At 30.2% G+C, this 17,611-nt stretch overlaps 1 non-coding gene across 1 annotated transcript; it reads left to right on the top strand.

Moving 5' to 3' along the window:
• The first annotated feature begins 7,248 nt into the window (after positions 1-7,248).
• Positions 7,249-7,355, top strand: LOC130824701 (small nucleolar RNA R71). Its single transcript, XR_009046792.1, has one exon. It is a non-coding gene; the product is annotated as a small nucleolar RNA R71 (small nucleolar RNA).
• The last annotated feature ends 10,256 nt before the right edge of the window (positions 7,356-17,611 follow it).

Here is a 17,611-nt window from a genome sequence, read left to right as displayed (position 1 = left end):
TATTTCGGTAGTGAATCTAGCCAGCTCTCTGAACTTACTTGCATATTCGATCACTGACATAGTTCCCTGCCTCAGAAACAAGAATTCATTCTCTTTTTTTCTCTGAAGCGAGGGTGGGTAAAATTGATCACGAAGCTTCTTTATAAATTGTTCCCAAGTAGAATCTATGGCAGTGTGTTTTACAATCCTCCACCATAATTTAGCAGTGCCTGTTAAGTAGAATGCGGCTAATTTCACTTTCAACTTTGAGGGGCAGTTTATGGCCTCTAATAGTTTCTCCATTTCTGCAATCCAATCCTCAAAGCGAACTGGATCAGATTATCCATCATATTTTGGAGGTTGATGACTAGACAATCTCTTATAGAATTTCACTTCATCATCTTCATGGGAACGACTCATCTATTTCTCCATAAATTCAACAGTCTCTCATTATTCCTTTCCATCATTCTTAATTAATTTTCCAGAGCCTGAACTCTTGCATTTTGCATCGTATCTTTAGCAAAATCGTTCCTCGTCTCCAAAGGTTCACCTCTTACGATACACCCTCTACCACCACCTCTTGGCATCCTTTAATAAAGTAAGGAAGTGTTGCATTAGCTATATTTTAAATCGCAAATCACATTTTTTTTAGCACATAATACACATAAACACATCATTTTTACGTAAAAACAAATTTCATTTAAAATACTAATATTTGTTTTTTCAAAAACGTAATTTATCACGGAGTTTCCTAGTATCGGATAAGAAGATCCAACCGTACGAATAACGTCGGCTCTGATACCAAGTGTAACGGAAAGTCCTATCCTAAATATAGGTTTAATATAATAAAAGAGTAAGTAATGCTAAGTGGAAGACTATCGAACCGTGATTATTGCAAAAACAAAACAAAACAAAACAAAACAGTAATTTAAAAAAAAAAACAAATAAACTTAAATCATTAAAATAAAATTTTACATATTACATCTTTCTTTAATACATAACTATCGTTTTTACATACCCATAATATAAATTACATATATACACTACAAGAAAACTTGTTTTTAGCAACAAGTTTTAGCAACGACTAAATTTTTTTCGTTGCGAAAAATATAAGTTGTTGCAAAATCCGTTGTTGTTGCTAAATAATCGTTGCCAAAAAAAAAAAAATTTCCCACCCCTTTTAATAATTTCCCGGTGTAACCCAATTTTTTGCAACAAACAATGTTGTTGCTAAAATTAAATAAATAATTCGTAACAGTATATATTGTCGCGAAAAATATTTAAATATACAGATACAATAAAGTCGTTGCAAAAAAACTTATATTAATAATTTTTTTTTCATTTCCCTCTCAAAACTAAAACCCCAATCCCTGATAATCCCATTCCCTCCCTTCAAAATTTCAGAATCCATACGGCGCCCATACCCCTTTCCTCACAAACCCGATTCCCTCACAAGCCCTAATCCCGCACACCGGAGGTAAGCCATTGCCGCCTGCACATCGGAGCCTCTGCCGCTTTTTCAGCCGCCTTCTGCACGCCGGTGCTGCCGCTACGCTGCCCTTCAGCCGCCTCTAAACCCACGACAGGTATGTGTATTATCAAATTTCAATTTATGGGTTGTTCTTTGAATTTCTTGGGCTTTGTTGTAATTATTAGATTAATGTATGTGTATTTCATCAGTTTGAAATGTTCGGTTGTACGGATTTTCGGTCTTGGCTCTGCGAAGGAACAAGATTTCACCTTTTTGTTGGGCTTTGTTCTAATTATAATAAGATTTATGTATGTGTATTGGAAATTACTTGCGTTTTTCTGGATTTACTTGCGTTTTCTAATTACTTGCGTTTTGAAATGTGAGATTCTTTCAAAGTAATGCTAAGAAAAATTGATGGAGTTACTTCAAAATTGAAGTTCTAGATGATAAGATTAAAGAAAAAGTAAGTTTTTGGCCTATGATTTCACTGTGTAAGGTTTTCCTTGATTCTTCATTCTGGAAAGTAAGCTTCATTGATTCTTTGTTTTTTCTATTAAACTTGATAATTGTTCTGAATTCTGGGTATTTTTTGATTGTGATAGATATCAAAGTGGAGATAGATTGTCTGCTGAGCATGAGAGAACAATTCTGGAGAGATTGCTTCCTTACCATCCTGAATATGAAAAGAAAATTGGATGTGGAGTTGATTACATCACTGTAATTCTGTATCTCTTAACTTCATATTCTATCTGAAAGTTTTTTGGATTCTGAATTATCATTTTGTAATCTTTAGCTTTGCTACAATTGTTCAATTACTGGGTTTTCTTTTAGGGTTTACCCTTGACGCTGGATTTTCTGAATTCTCATTTTGCAATCTTTTAGCTGTACACTCGTAAGAATGATCAAGGAAAACTAGAATGGCTCGATTTATCTTATCATATTGGTATTGTACTGGTTGTCTATTTTCTGCATCACACATCATTTCTTTGTTTCCCCTAGTCATCGATACCTTGTGGGTTTCGCTTCGTTGTATCAATGTATGCTGTTAGGGGAGAGGCATCAAGTAGAAGGTTGATTTTTGGATGGCCTGTAAATATTATTGCATTGTGCCTTCATTAAAATTAACTGTAAATTTTTTTTTAAATATTCAATGAAGCAAGCTCCTGTTACTTTTTAATAGAGAAAGCACCAGGCCTTCAGCTTCCCAACGAATCTGGTCGTGGCAGGTTTGCTGGCTGGTGTTGCATTAAATGCACTTTCAATGAGTGTTCCAGGTAGTTATTTTTGACTGAAAACCGAAGAGATTTCAAAATTTTGAGAAAGAGAAAATGGTCAGTGGAACAATATTTCATTGCAAGAAAAGCTCATGGCCTCCAGAAGAGTATGTGAGCAAAGTTACCTTGCAACTGGTAAGTCCTTGTAAAAATTGACTCTTCTGCATTAGCTCTTTTCGTGATTCACATTATCACGTTTATTTCCAGTTGCATTAGCTCCTCTGCAAAATCACAAAATATAATCATGAGTGTCTGCAGGGCTCAAGTCAGGGATTGATCTTTTTTTCACTACTCATTCTTCCTCTTAAAACCAAATTCACTACTCATTCTTCCTCTTAGTTACAATTGCATTAGCTGGTTGGCATTTTAGTCCAATTAGGAGTATTGGTGGCTTGTGTTGTGGTTTTAGTTACAATAGCATTAGCTGGTTGGCATTTTAGTCCAATTAGGAGTATTGGTGGCTTGTGTTGTAGTTTTAGTTACAATGACATTAGCTGGTTGGCATTTTAGTCCAATTGTGAATTTGATGGTAAATTCTAAATGCTTTCCCTATACACGTAATGCTTTTGTTAGTGAATATAATGCTAAATGCTTTGCTTATTATGTGTCAACAAAAAGTGTAGGTATGGTTTGATTGTGAATACTCAATATTGGGGCTCATTTGATTCTTAATAACTAACAAAATTATTTGGTGTAGGGAAACATATCTTCATTGGAAATTTTTTGTACTCGATGACGAAGTTGGTGATAGCTACAAGCATTTTGGATGCGCGATGTTTTGGGTTATGAAGTAGCTATATGTGCACTTGTATATTTTTGGACTTTTTCAAAGTGCCTATCACTTGTAAATTTTTGCATAAAAACTTGTGTATGGTTGGAGAATTATGTTGGAAAATTGGTTATCCAATCCGTTACATGTATATGAATTACGTATATTTTTGACACACGATAATATTTGGGACGTGTGATATTTTGGGATACGAATTAATATATAATGATAATCGGTGATATTAGTTTAGTTGGTTTTAAATTATTTATTATTTTAATTGTCTAGTTTATTGTAGGTTGTTTCAAAAGATAAAAAGTTGTTGCGAAAAATGTGTATGTTTTTTGCAACGGTAAAAGTTGTTGCGAAAAATGTGTATGTTTTTTGCAACGGTAATAGTTGTTGCGAAAAATGTGTCAGGTTTTTTGCAACGGTAATAGTTGTTTCGAAAAATGTGTATGTTTTTTGCAACGGTAATAGTTGTTGCTAAAAACATTAATAACAAATTTTACTTTATTGTTTTTCCTACAGTAAAGTCGTTGCAAAAGATTGACTATCATGTATTGCAACAACTTAAATTTTTGTGAAAAATAGAAATTTAACAACTAAAATAGTTGTAGCTAAAAATGCAGGAAATTTGGCAACGAGCATTTTTGTTGCTAAAAATGTTTGAAGGAATTGTAACGACATTTTTTTTTGCAACAATAGATCTCGTTGCAAAAAACAGATACCTTTTGCAACCACCATAGTCGTTGCTAAAACCTTTAGCTACGGCTGTACCCGCAACAATGGAATTCGTTGCAAAAAACATTGTTAGCAACGAAATCAGGTTTTTAGCAACGACTTTTTCTGTTGCTAAAAACAAGTTTTCTTGTAGTGATACTATATCCTAACATCACAAAGATAATTCAATAGCTTCAGGTAAAGTCACCTGCAGCATCTGCTCCCGATATATGGGAACAACCGATGAAAATCGGTCAGCTAATAAACCGAGTATGTGTACGGAAATAAGTAATAAGCAAAAATAAGTGCATCACAATAAATAATATGCAAGGTATCTTATGTATTATAGCGAATTTATTTTTTCTATATTAGATTTTTTTAAATATATTAAACTTTTGGTCCTTCTGCTTGAGTACCAGGGCGTGATTTACTAACCCTTCTGCTTGAGTGTTAGGGCGTGGAATCCGATTACTTATTTAATGAATGTAACACATATGATCTTTGTTTGATATATGTAAGGGCCTGTTAGGGTGAGGTAACCCAAAACCCCTAACTTAATGGGAGTCGTCACTCCTCCAGTACAATATTGCTCGAGCCACAGGTCAGGTTAAATAACCTTACTGTTTTCGCCGTATTTTACATGCCGGAAAACACGTCCCACGTTTTTTACATGCCGGAAGCATGGTTCGGCATTTTCTTACTATCAAGCCTTTTTATTATCATGTTACTGTTTTCATATAAATGCAACATCACAATAATATATAATAGAAATAAATTTATAACATCTTACATATAAATAATCATTTATTATTAAACTAAATCAAAACCAAAATGGGTCTTTAGTATTTATTTATAGATAAATTTTCAATTAAATTTTATTAATTTCTTAGTAATCAAATTTATTTAGTGTCTATTTATTATAAATGATAAAATAAATAGTTTCATCATAAGTAAATACTAAAAATATCTTTAAAAGGACATATTGGGTTTATTATAAATCATAGCCCCTTTATCCAAATTTTTAGAAAATAAAATTTTATTTTATTTAATTAATTTCTTAATATCTTAGTTTTAGATTTAGTACGTGAATAATTAATTTCCTTAAGATTAAAATCTACACGAAATATTCAAAAAAATTAACGTATTATTAAATGAGTTGGCGTATATTCTTATTCACTAAAATGAAATAATTTTAATTATTTTTTTCACTTTTCTTTCTTTTTGCCTACAATAACAATTTAGATATTTAATTTATTTCATTAAAATTAAAATATTACAAAATTTTACAAAAATTATTTAAATGAAAAGAAAATGCAGTAACAATAAAATAAGTTATTTTTTCAATAATTATATATTTTTAACCCAATTTATGAATTTCCTTATTTTATGTGTTTTTTTAGCAAAAATTAATAATAATATTTATGCTCAACTATAATTCACGGAATTAATACACAATTTATATCTCATATATATATATATATATATATATATATATATATATATATATATATATATATATATATATATATATATATATATATATATATATATATATAAATATATATATATATATATATATTACAATATTATATATATATATATATATATATATATATATATATATATATATATATATATATATATATATTACAATATTATATATATATATATATATATATATATATATATATATATATATATATATATATATATATTACAATATTATATATATATATATATATATATATATATATATATATATATATATATATATATATATATATATGTACAGAAAAATTTTCGTTTAAAAATATTAATATTTACTATTTTAATTAATTTTATTTCAGATTATGCGGTTTTTGGCAATTAAAATGAATAAATCATATAAAATAAATTACAACGAATTAATTCACCAAAATTTAAAGAAAATTTAATTTATATATTATACACATATAAAAATTTTTGGGCATAATTTTATGTAAATAAAAATATGTAAGAATTTATACCTTTAATAATTTCACTATTAATCAATTTCCTTTGTTGTTGAATTTTTAGCCTTAAAATTAGCTTCCTCCCCTTGAATTTCTATAAATAACACTAAATACTATTTTTAGGAAATTTTTGAGGATTTTTAGGAATTTTGCTATGGGTTTTAGAGTTTTATTTTAGAAATTAGTTTTTATTTCAGAGTTATATTCTTTTTTTTTTTTTGTTTTTTTTTTTTCTGATTTTCCCTTCTCTTCTTTTTTTTTTTAATCCCACGGTATGCTTTGGATAAATAAGCTAAAGATTTTATTTATTATTTTAATTAATTATTTTTTTTCCTTCATGGGCAAGAAAAATTAAGATAAGAACTAAATTTTAATCATGCCATCTAAATAAGTACTTAATGGAAATTATGCCACCTAGCTTAGCTTGTCGCCAACTCTCAGATTTTTTTTACATTTTTTTTCTTTTCTTCTTTTTACTTAATTTTTTTATTATTATATATATTTTTATTTTTAATCATAATTTAATATAGAAAAATAAAAACATTAAGTTATTGTAGGTAATTTAGCCAAACTTAATATTGTAATTTATTTTAAGAGAAATAAATTATTTAAAAAAGAAAATCAAGAACTTAAGAACGATTGGAATAAAATTCGAAACGACATTAAAAAGAAAATAATCAAACGAAACGATTATTGAATTTGTCAAAATATTTAAGATTAAGAAAAAGGGTATGTTACAAATGACCTTGGATTCCACACACTTCACAAGCCTTTAGTGTGTTCTCTACACTCAACTGGTCCATCCTTCTTGACAATGCGTGGACAGAGTTTTGAATGGCAAGTAATGCATCCACTTAATATTTTCCACCTTTCTTGGTATTTCTTTTATCTCTCCAATAGACGTTCGAGAACATTTCCTTGATTATCAGCTTGGCTGCCTCGGGGGTTTTGGCCATCAATGTTCCTCCAGCTGCAGCATTTACTGAAATTTGTATCTCGTTCCTAAGACCATTGTAAAAATTATGAATTAAGAGCCAGTCAGGGATTCCATGGTGCGGGCACTTCCTTTGTAACCCTTTATATCTTTCCCAAGCCTCGTATAATGCTTCACCATCTTCTTGACGGAATGAGGTGATATCATTACGTAGTTTAGCAATTTTGGCTGGTGAAAAGAATCGAGCAAGGAAAACCTTAGATAATGCCTCCCAAGTGTGATCCTTCTTTTGCCGTTCAGATCTTAACCAATCTCTTGCCTCACCACGGTAGGGGAAACAAATTAACTTCATTTGTTCATCAGAAATCCCCTGATATTTCACAGTGCCACACTTGTTCACGAACTCATCTAGGTGGTCGTTTGGATTCTCCATCTCACTGCCGGCAAATTGATTCCGAGCAATTAATTGAAAGAAATCTGGTTTGATCTCGTAATTTGCGGCTGTGATGGTTGGTTGAATAATACTCGACCCTAGACTACCATCAGGCATGGCATATTCCCGAAGGGATTTTGGGTGTTCTACTGACATTTTTCGTTGTTTTCTTCTCCTTCTTCTTCTCCCAATTTTAGGATTTATCGGTATAACGTTTTCTTATCCTTGAAACCTAGTTTGCATACACTACACTCAAAAATCGGGGTCAAGTGCAAAGTGAAGAGAAAAATGAAAACAACTGCAAATGATAAAGAACAATGAACTAACTAATCAAGAAAAACAATTAACAAAGTTGCCACTCCTCGGCAACGGCGCCAAAAACTTGATCGGGACTTTACGGTCCTTTAATAGTAATACAGCAAGTGCGTGGCGTAGCGTAGTTTGTCGGCAAGTACGGGTCGAATCCACAAGGAGTGGGGGTTAAGTTAATAGATTAGTGTGTTCGAAAACGTATAATGTGATGTTTGGAGATAGAAATAATTAAAACAAGCAATTAACAGTACTTAATGAAAATAAATCGTAAAAGTAAATAAGGATCCAATGAACAAAAAGCAAGGATAAAAATGATCAATAAACTAAGAAGCATAGGCTAGGCTTTCTCACCAAAGTAGTGTTTACTAAACATTAACTTAAGGTCATGGAAATTTTGTTATGGGGAAGAACGTATCATAAGTACTAATGTTCTCTCTCGAGCAACAAAAGCTTTCTAAATATACTCAATTACCTATTCTCATGGAGCTAAGCATAATTTAAGACATAAAGCACACATTCAACATTTCCAATCAAAGCATCCTCCTATTCTCATGGAGATGTCTTAACTTTTAAGCATAGATTATCGTTAAAAATCGACTCTCGTCCTCAATTCAACGACACTACAACATGATAACAAAATCCATTTTAAACCATAAACAACACAACCAAGCCAAAGGTAAAGCAAGAAATTCAAACTATATACATGGTGATGATGCCTAGCCTAAGCCAAAACAAACTACTCACCCATACTCATATTAAAATTGTAGATTGCAAACAAGCCAAGAATCATAGATGAATAAATTAAGCTAGAGTATCCTAAAGAGATGAGTGCAATATAATTTGAAGAACTACAAGCATATATATGAAACTAAATGCAAACAATCAAAGATAAACATGAATTGAAAACAACAATAAGCAAGGATAGAAGTTACTCTTTTAAGCTCAATCTAAGGATGAACAAGATGAATTGATGACTCAAAGTAATACCTTCCAAAAGCTTCAACAATAGTACATCAATGGTTGAAGAATTTCATGTTGTAAAATATTACAATAAAGGATGTAGTTAAGATTGTATTTAGAAAGTGAAAATACTTAATTGAATTGAAAGGGAAATTATGCTAACACTAATTCTTAATTGAAATGAAAGCAAAGCTATGAAGAATACATAGAAATAACTTTGAATAAAAGGTGAAAACTGAGATGATAGCTTCCTCTTCCTCTTCTCTATTTATAGGCTTCAAGAACAAGTGGGGGGTGGTGGTTTCATGATTGCTCCACCACCCCTACGTTGTAGGAGGGCGGGTGTCACCCCTAGTGGATAGGGTAGGGTGGCTGGCAGTCTTGGCAGCAGCAATTAGAAGCAACAAATGTAATTGGACCTCGAATGATGCTTTAAAAGGATCGCACATCCTACTGCCGCCCATTTCGCTCGACTCGAGCGAATCCCACTCGACCAGTCGAGCCATCATCTGGTCAAACATCAGAAACTTCGAAAATTGGACAGAATGTGAAATTTAGCTCCACTCGACCCAAGCCATCTTGCTCGACCAGTCGAGCGGATGTACCTCTTGCTAATGGTCAGAAGCTCAGGAAGTTTGAATGCACTTCACTCGACCCGATCCAACTTTGATCGACCGGTCGAGCGAGCTTCAGATATGTAATACTCAACTTCTAGCTCGAGCAATGCTGCTCGAGCCACCCTTGCTCGAGCCTATTCTAGTCGAGTAGATCTATTTTGGCTTCTTATTGTGGCTTGGCTCTTGATGTTTCACTTCTTTGAGCCCTTGATGTTTAGGTGAGTAATGTATGCAACCAAAGGAGCTAGTTTATGCTCGATGTTGATGAGTAGATCGTACCAAAGCAACAAAACAAGCGTAAAGTCCAATAAACCAATGCGATAACATGTAGTTTCCTCGCGCTAAACAAGCCACTTATAGGGGTAAAAATAAAGATAAAAAGTAACTAACATCTTATCTGTTGGCATTTCTGGTTTCCATAGTTTAATCAAAAATGGTTTGTCATCGAACAAAACTCCATTTGACTCATAAGCCTAATCCCTAGACTCGCTTGATTTCATCCTAACCATGAATACTCCTTTGTCCTCCATGCCTACTTTGTCAACATCTATGTCTTTCCAAGTTCTTCGCACAAAACCGTCTATAACAAGTAAAGGAGGGTTTGCGCCGACCACAAAACACACCACAACCGACTCCCAATATCTAATCTCATCTTCAATATCAGATAAATCAATTTTAACAGGTTTGGGCTTTAATGGAGTATTACCTTTGTATTCTGCAGCTGAAATTGGACACTTCTAACTTAGTGGCTGGTTTGGAGTACTTCTCCCTGTGGAGGATGGGCTCACGCTTTTAGAACCGGTGTCGCCATTGAGAATATTAGCCCGGTTTGGGAAGGCAACTCAAATTACTTCAACATATCGCAAGGTATACTGCTCTTCAGGATGGAATTAGATTTGGGATTTTCTTCGCGTTTTTTATTTATTATTATTATTATTATTATTATTATTATTATTATTATTATTATTATTATTATTATTATTATTATTATTATTATTATTATTATTATTATTATTGTTATTGTTATTATTATTATTATTATTATTATTATACTTGATAATTTTGGATAATTTTTTGAAAGAAAAATCATCATAATTTATTCATGTCATGGATGGTTTTCTTACCAAACTATAATTTATTATTTTTTGTGGTGAAAAACCCACCATTAATGCTACTTTAAGATAGTACTTCCTTTGTTGTAAAAAATTGAAATAGTAGGGCCTTGCATAAATATTAAGAACATTTAGTAGATATAGTTAATTGTGTCGGTAAGAATAATAGTAAAAATATAAAAAAAACATATAAATAAGAATTAAAAAATGATAATTATCTTGTAATCCAATATAAAAATAATATACCACATTGAAAGCTTGTAAAATAAAAGTGATTTGTTATTATTATAACCAGTGGTACACATGCAAATATGTAATCACAATTAATCGATGATGGAATTCAAAATATGATCCTTTTTTTTATCTAAACGATAAATTAGATTGATTGGTCCCACTTTAGTACTTAGTACAAACTTGTTCCGTTTAAAACATGATTGGTTTGTACTTGAAATCTTGCTCGGAGGAGACAACGTGTGATGGGGTTAAAAAAACATGCTTCTATTTGTACACATTTTTGACAGGATTTGACATTTTGCTCGTCTTTTTCACTACGATTAGCTCTTTAGTTAGTTGGGTGAGAATGCAACATGTAAATGCAAATTGACAGTTTTAAGAGCCATTTGGGGAGCGATCATATAAGACTCCATAGAAGGAATGACAAAGAAAAAGTTTATATTTTAATGATATTTATATAAATAATAGATCACACAAGGGCAAAAGTAAGGAAAGAATTTATAAAATAAGAAAACAACAGATTTGATATTAATATGCCAAAAGCGACAATCAAACATTTGAGTAGAATAAAAGTGAATAAATAATTATCTATGTACATTAATTTAAATCTTAGTTCGATTTGTATAGTGTAGGCTTGTAGCAAATTAAAAACATACAAGAGAATCATATTATTATTTGTAAAATTTGATCAATCATTTTATTTCACAAATATAAATTGTACATTCATTCTAAAAATGATATACTCCAACTTTAAATTGTCATAATAATTATTTGTCATTCTCAAAACAGTTTTTGATTATCATTTATCTTTTGTTTCTTGATGAAATAATTTAGAAATTAACATTTTAACGAAGATATTTTATTAATTAGCGTATACTACAACATAAAAAAATAAATATATATTCTAAGAAACTTTAATTGAAAATTTATGTAGTTTTTAAAATTCAAAAATATAATATTCTAAGAAAATTTAAAACAACTCATAAATTAAGAAATAAGTTGATGTTTACTTTAGAAATACTTTGAAAATAATTATTCCATATGACAAATCATTATGAGAATGCCAAGTGAATTTTACAGTCTCTTTATTAGATTATATATAGCAAATCACTATGAGAATGCCATATAGATATTTACAGTCTTTCTATCAGATTGTATGATTTTAGATAAATATTTCCTAATTATTAATTTTAGAAAAAGTTATCATGAATAATTTCACTTATTGCTTATTTTGCTGTGAATAATCTCTTCTATTGATTATTTCTAAATAATCCAACCTTTGTATATTTTTTGCTGACAAATACTCCTTTTCGTATTTTGATCGGCCACTGAAAAGTACCTTCTTGGCCTTAGACTCACTTCTTCCTCCTTATACTTCTTTGTTGGTCTAACTCTACTCCTCTTTAGTGGTAAGTATCTACAATCTAGGTTGCACTAAAACGGATATGGACACGGACACGACACCGGTATGGAAAAACGCTAACTTAAAAATGGCGGACATGGGGACACGAAAATGGTAATATAATAAATATATCAAATTAAAGATAATTTTACAATCTTTATCAATTTATTTCAAACAAAACCATTCAAACCCAAAAAAATTCCCAGAAATACCCACATCAAATTTAGAAATCCCAGCTTTGCCAACAATTCATACTAAAATTCGCTTTCTAGAAAAAATTATCTCAAATTCACCACAAAAATTAAGTGATTCTTATTCTTCCCCAAATTCTGTTCTTCTAACATTAAAACTGCAAACCATTTTTTCTAGGAAAATATCAGAAGATTTTGAAGATTATTCAAAATCAGAAAAGCAAAAAAAAACCCAGAAAAAATAAAATTAAAATTAATTTCTTCTCCATTAAAGGGAATAAACCCAGAAATTACCAACAGATCACTAAGAAAAAAGAAGGGATTAAGTAAGAGTTTATTTGACCTTGAATTTGAAGAACTTAAAGGGTTTATGGATTTGGGTTTGTTTTTTCTAGAAGAAGATAGAGATTCAAGGTTGGTTTCAATCATTCCTAGGTTGCAAAATTTAGGAAAAAATGATGATAAAATTGAAAATAATGATAATAAATGTGGTAATAATTCATCAATATCAAGACCATATCTATCAGAAACATGGGAAGTAACGGAGAAGAAAAGAAAAGAAAATAGTTTTTTTTTAAAAAACGTGTCCTTGACTGCTTGCCGTGTCCCTTCCGTGTCCGCGTGTCCGGAAAAATATTAAAATATTGGACACTTCATTTGGCGTTAGACCTGGGAAAATTTGATCCGACCCGAAAATGAACCCGGGACCCGACCCGACAAAACCCGAACCCAACCGACCCGAAAGCGACTTAATCCGAAACATGACCGACCCGATAATGACCCGACCGGAAACCGACCCGTTTTGACAGATTCAATATCAATTTTTAGACTAATTTCAATGTTAGAATTCATTTCAAATAAAATTTTAGTTTTCAAAGTATCTCAACATATTGAGTATATCACTTGAACCCTAAAATTCATCAATAGATCTCAAAAAACACGTATTTAACGTCTTTTTAGCCATCGTAATTATTTTTCTTTAAAAACAGGACGTTATAATCATCTTAATTGAATACATGTATCTTGTTAAATCAGTCAAATGAGTTTTTAATTCTTCTACATTTCAGTAAGCAAATCAATATAATTTATACGAACATTTCGCACGTTTGAATGAGCTTTTCAAAAAACGAATGTCGCTACCCTAAATTATAAAACGCGTATCTTATAAGACGAAATAAGTACTTAGTTAGTTGTATATCTTTCCAACATGAAAATTGTGAAGATAATTTTAACGTCATTTTTATCTAATGTTACAATTATAATAAACAAAATAACTTTTATAAAGCGCGTATCTTACAAGTCTTTCAAAATAAGTATTAATTCCCCTATTTTTCTTGCACTTAAATGAACCTGACATACCAACTATTTTTTGCAAATCGTACATGTAATTTCTCTAATGGTTTTTTTTAGACATTTTAATGATTTTTTTTTATGTTGAATTAGTCGATTGGATATTCTAATGTTTTATGGTAACCCGTTGGGTTAATCCGAACCTACCCGAAACCCAGAGTGATCCGACCTGAAACTAACCTGATCCGAAACTGACCCGACCTGAAACTAACCTGATCCGAAACTGACCCGACCCGAAAATGACCCGACCGAAATTGATCCGACCCAAAACCCGACCGACCGACCGTTTTCCCAGGTCTATTTGGCGTGTCAGACACGGATTTTCGCGTGTTCATCACGTGTCCGTGTCCGACACGTGTCCGACACGGGACACGCCAGTTCAGGGACGTGTCCGTGTATTCCAGTCTACAATAGCCAATGACAATGTGGGATGATGTGCTGTCAACAAAAAATATACAAAGATTAGATTATTTAAAAATAATCAATAGTTGAAATTATTTACAGCTGATGGAAAATAGATAAGGTTACTTTGGGACAATTTTTCCATTGTTTTATATCTTGTTCAAATGTACATAATATCTTAATTCAACCAATGTCATTTGGCTTCCATGGACAAAGCAAATTTATTTGATTATTATGTTAGATATTTATTATTAATTTTATCATTATATTTTATATTAGACCAACAATATAATTAATCCGTAGTATTAATGGAAATAAATATTTGTTGATTTATTATTGAATATTTTTGTGGAAAAAAATAAATGTACAATCCATTTTAGTATATTAGTTCAAATTCTTATTGTGCGAGTGAGGGTAGGCTTTTTATTTAACACTAATTAATTTTTGGGGAAAATACATTTCATCAAATATCACAAAAGGACAAAAACAAAACTAGCAACATTGATGTGCTACACTTTTTAGAGGCACTAGGTTAAAGAATAGATGAAATGCATATAAGTATGAATTCAAAATAATTGATGATATACCAATTATAAAAACATGTTTTAAATTAGCATTATGCCAATCATATAAAAAAGATATTTACGCATTTTCATCCTCAATTATTTTCATGTCAATTGTTGTCTAATCTAACGATCTAGCAATTACCAAAAAAAAAACCCTAATTTAGACAAGAAAAAACCAAATCATCATAATAAAAAATAGCAATGTATTACGCATACAAATGATTTAAAGAGAAAATGAATGGTGTCAATTCTACATGCATTGAATCTCATAATAAAGGTGCATGTGACAAAACGAAGATTCATAATTAATTCTTTCTCTAACAATCCACCAATATTTTGTTTAGAGAATTAAATTCCAATTCGACATGAAATAACACATCAATAAACAAAAGAGATCATAAGTGGTCCATTGTCGACATGTCAACAAGAAGACAATTTCTGAACCAAATATTCATGGCCAGTTCATGGGATCATGGGTCATATGATCATAATTTGTATCCATAAGATATGGAATTGATATATACTTTTTCAAATTGTCCTACATTTGTGTGAGATCATTTTTTAATGAGACGACCTTAAAACAAAATGCTCATATATAAATTTACTTATACTTTGTATTCTTTTGGTATTTGAGCTATATATGAGACATGCTCGCAAAGAGACTATCTGATACAATCATTTACACTTCTATTTAATATTATATTAAATGTATAAATATAATTTAAAAATATTAATTATATTGATGATTAAGCAATATTTATAATAAATTTCAAACTTACAATCTTTTCAATAGTTTAGTTAAATAAATATGTAGTTCAAAGGCTAAATATATAATTTTTCATGTTCTATTGTATTTGCAATATATCACTATTTTACTCAATTTGATACATAATTTTAATTATTTATATTTTGAACTATAAATAAAATATTCTTTAATCAAATTCTTTTTTATAAATTAGGCGTTGAATATAAGATAAGGTTATGATAGAAACTAATAAATACCTGATGCCATAAGCCCATAAGTAAATCGAAATGCAGGAATATATCATAATACATGAGAGCACTAATATAATTTTAATATTTAGGTTTTAGATATTTTGAGTGATTCTTTAAAAGTCTTAAATTGGCATCATTTCTTAAAATCTTTGAGTTGGATCTCATAAATGTTATAGTTTTGTATAGAATTGAATTACATTATTTTAGCGGGTATTAATTTAATAATAATAAGTATTTTTTAATTATTATATATAATTTTACTTATTATATAAAATACTTATTATTTTAATACTTTTGAAGATTAGCTCATATTAAAAGGTCATAAATCAAATCTATACAAGATTTTATTAGATTATCATTCTTGAATAAATGTAGCCACACATCAATAAGTAGATAATTGGATCAAAATTATTTGTGGCAATATTATTATCTAATAATCAATTAGGTGAATTGTAGATTGAAAGGTAATTGAACGGCTTATTTTTCAGTTGTGTCATTATTATTTATATATTTAGTTATTTCGAGTTAAATTGATCAAATTTTAATCAATTTAATAGGTTATATGCTTTTTTTGTTATGATTTGTATCTTTCATAATATATCATATCACTTTTTATTACATAAAATCATTCTTCTTATAGACCACAAATACATAAAAATGGACCCAAAAATAGTTGAACTTGACTCAAATTTATTTTGGGTGAAATAAGAAAATTGACTAGTTTTGAAAAAAAAAGGCAAGAAAAAGTAAATGAAGGTCAACAAATGTAGAGGGGCCCAAAGAGTGTTTTCAAATACCGACTTTAAAGTTCAAATAAGTTTTAATGCTTGAAAAAGTACCTAGATGCTAAAATTCAAATTACACTTAGTAGAAACTTTACTACAATTTATTAATTTTACGGCTTTGTAAAAAATTAAGAGCTATAAATGCTCTAAGGAATTGAATGATGATAAAATACTCCAGAGTATCTAATGTTATATTAATATTTATAATTTTGTACTGAATGTGGATGAAACTTACGGCATTTATAGTTGTAACTACCTTGTAGGATATCGTTGCCCATGATATCATGTCATGAAACTCTCTATCTTCTCTTTTATACATGGGTTTATGTCATTAGTGGAAGACGATTATCACGCTTAATGATCAGGAGTAATTGCCATTTGATTAAGTACACGTACCTTAATTTATCGTGCAAGTTATTCTTTAAATCTTTGTAAGATTACATTCAGACTAAGCACATTCCTCTTTGATCCCACAATACTTAATTGGATGAGGAATCAATCATAAAATCCGGCCCAAGCCAAATGGTATGATCCATACGCATAGACAAGTAATACCACTGTAATTTGGATTATGGTATTTTATTTAGGTACTCTAATACTAATTGGTACCACTTTAAATTTTTCGGTTTGTAAATTTCTTAGTAGGTATTAAGAATATTATAAGTAGATATTTAAAATATTGCAAGTACTTAAATATGTAGTCGGTGGACATTAAGTATATACTGTAAGTAGGCATTAAAGATATTATAAGTATGCATTAAGAATATGACAAGTAGAGTAGTAGGCTAAGTTTTTAGGTATACATTAATAATATTGTAAGCATGTATTTTAAGTACTTTTTTCGGTAGGCATTAAGTATATTGTAAGTAGGCATTAAGGATAATATAAATAAACATTCAGAATTCATTGAATGGATATTAAAGTCTAATGGGATGGAACTAAGAAACGTGTGTCAGGAGCATAGAGGATTCTATATAGGCAAGAGTAGATAAAGAATTGAACATTTTGATATCTGTATTATGATGAGGAGGAGAGAACATTAATTGAACTTTGACAATCTATGATTAGAGTATGGCAAACCTTACCATAAACCTTGCGTAGTATTTTTTAGCT

The sequence above is a fragment of the Amaranthus tricolor genome, chromosome 9 (genome assembly GCF_026212465.1).
Source record: "Amaranthus tricolor cultivar Red isolate AtriRed21 chromosome 9, ASM2621246v1, whole genome shotgun sequence".
Classification (NCBI taxonomy): Eukaryota; Viridiplantae; Streptophyta; class Magnoliopsida; order Caryophyllales; family Amaranthaceae; genus Amaranthus; species Amaranthus tricolor.
Note: the sequence above shows the minus strand (reverse complement) of the source record. Positions and strands in the feature narration are given on the sequence as shown.